This window comes from Bubalus kerabau, chromosome 10 (assembly GCF_029407905.1).
Source record: "Bubalus kerabau isolate K-KA32 ecotype Philippines breed swamp buffalo chromosome 10, PCC_UOA_SB_1v2, whole genome shotgun sequence".
Lineage (NCBI taxonomy): Eukaryota > Metazoa > Chordata > Mammalia > Artiodactyla > Bovidae > Bubalus > Bubalus kerabau.
In genome coordinates, this window is record NC_073633.1 from 88,399,944 (window position 1) to 88,402,647 (window position 2,704).

Consider the following 2,704-nt stretch of genomic DNA (forward strand, 5'->3'; position numbering starts at 1 on the left):
CTTGCAGGGGGAATCTTTGTGATTAAGCAGTCACATCTGACACCAACAACCCCCACCTTCCATGCCTCACCCCTCTTCTCCCCACTCCCACTTCCTGGGGATCATATTCTTTAATAATGAGCAGTATATGAGCCTTTGCCTCAGGCCCTGCTTCTGGGGAACTCAGGCAGGGATAGGTGTGCAAACCTGCCTGGATTTTCAAAGTATTACCCCTCTGGTTCCTGTGCCACATTTGCCTTGAGAATCGGCTTGAACATTGTGTTAGCGCCAAAGATGCTGCCAGCTAGAGGCAGGCGATGGACCAAGTGCCCACTGTCTGCCAGCAGAAAGTGGAATCAGACACGCTCTCAGACACCAACTCCAGTGTGCTTACCACGACTGGACTGCGGTTCCAGGGGAACCTTCCCAAACGGAGGAAAAAAGCATCCTTCACTTTGCAAATGGAGTGAGATGAAGATGACAGCCATGGGGGAAAACAAACGTGCCCTCTAGACACTGTAGCTATCTGTGGCCTCCGCAGAGACTAAAACTGAGCCTGACAGGCTTTCCCAACAATGGAAAATGACTTATCTTTCCATGTGCTAAATTAAAAGCAAAGTATCCACTTTGAAAACAAGAACACTGTTCCAGCTACAGAATGCGCCCTAAAGAAATGAGGCAAACCTTTGGCTAAAACCCCCCAAACCACTGGGTCGCCTGTCAAAGCTTGACCCAGTGTGGTTTACCAAAAGAAGGAGCTGCTGAACTCCAGGCCAGGTCTTCGGAGAATCACCCAGTCAGTCGGTTGTGCAAGCATACCATGACCACTCCTGGGTAACGAGAGGCAAAACCATCTCTACAGATTTTTAGCTTTTTTCCCCCTCATTCAACTATTTGCCTCTTAGCAAACCAAACTAAAGAAAGCTGGGTAAGAGTCAGGATAACAATGACATGAGTCTCATTCACCTCCAGCGTGGGAGGAAAATAGAATGGAGAGTCCTCAGTGTTAGTAAGGGGCAAATTAACATCCTTGCTAGGAGATGGCCAAGGCTGTTGGGGAGCAGGGATATGGAGTGATGCTTGCTGATGACTCTTGAGCACTATCAGGGTAACCAAAGAAGTAGTTTAAGGGGTTGATGCTAGACATCAGGGGAGTCTCAGAATTCACCCAGAGTTGGGGGCTTCATGCCTTCCTCACTGAGTGAGGCATCAGATATCTCTGTATATGATTCTGGCTTGGAGTTCAGAAAGGACCCCAAGGCTGCTGAGAGTCCCCAGAAAAATTCCAAGACAGGGGTCTTGGCTGCTGTCACTGCCCAGTTCCTGCGGTCCCCTGGCACAGAACATCTGGAGGGAGGCCACTTGCAGGCAGCAATGCCACCCAGCAGCCCAGGGGAGTGGCAGCCAGGGTCCTGTCCCCTCCAGTATGTTCCCAGGACACCAGGACTGTCCCTGCAGATTGCCCAGCTAAGGGCTGCACTAAGGAAGTGAGCTCCATTTAGTGGCCTCAGGCCTCCCACCTGGGTTACTGTGTAAGGTGGACATAGTTTGATGCTTTTACCTCTGTGAGGTGGTACAGGTTGTTTACAAGTCCTCCTGGGAAGAGGGACAATGCAGTAGTGAGGTGAGAGCATAAGAAAAAGAAAGTGAAGTCGCTCAGTCATGTCTGACTCTTTGCGACCCTGTGGACTGGAGCCTACCAGGCTCCTCCGTCCATGGGATTCTCCAGGCAAGAGTACTGGAGTGGGTTGCCATTTCCTTCTCCAGGGGATCTTCCCAACCCAGGGATCGAACCCAGGTCTCCTGCATTGCAGGCAGATGCCTTAACCTCTGAGCCACGAGGGAAGCCCCAGGTAAGAGCATGGGAGAAGTCAAATCATCTGCCCACCGGTTCTGCTAGCTTTCCCATCCCCCAGGGCACCTGCTGACCTCTGGATGGGAAAAGAACAGTGGAGGGAAAACTTTCTCCTCTGAGACCCGGCTCCTGAGGAACCTGCTTCCTCCGGGCTGAGGAGCTGGTTTGTGAGTGAGTCTGGGGGTAACCTGAATGGTTGAACTAGACAACATGCTCTCAAAACAATGATGGGGAAAGGGAATGGAGGGAAATCCCAAACCAGACCATTTCCCCCAGAATCTTCCAGTCCTACAAAAGGAGGCCAACCCAAGCTATAGGAGCGGCTGATAGAAGCCAGGATGCCTGCTGAAGACTCCAAATTCCTTGTCTAGTTAATCCTGATGACTTCCGTGTTCTTCCCTCCTGTCTGCGCCCAGTGCCCACACTCCTTCATGCCACACGCTGTGTATACCCAAGGTTTACTCCTTAGCTCTTGGCCCTGATGTTTTTCTCTCTGAGAGTAATTCTCAAGAAGCTCACTCCTCCAACATCAACTCTGTGGACTCCTCTAAACCATCTCTAACTCCTGACCACCTGGGACCATTCCCCCTTGGATGCTCCTGAGACCCAAATGTCACCAACAAACTCCGAACCTGGATGTGCTGCGCCCTGAACACCATCTGCTCCACCCACCACGTTCGGCTGGCCATCAAGGTCAGGTGACTTCCTTCTTCCCCTTCCTCTTTGCTCTTCCTACATCTATTGTCCTGACCCAGGTCTCCATCCTCTCACACTTGAGTTACTGTCAGGGGACTTAGCCGGCAGCACTCTTTCCTCTCCAGCTCATTTCTCAGCTCGCCGTTGGATGAATCTTCTGGATCATCTTTTCCC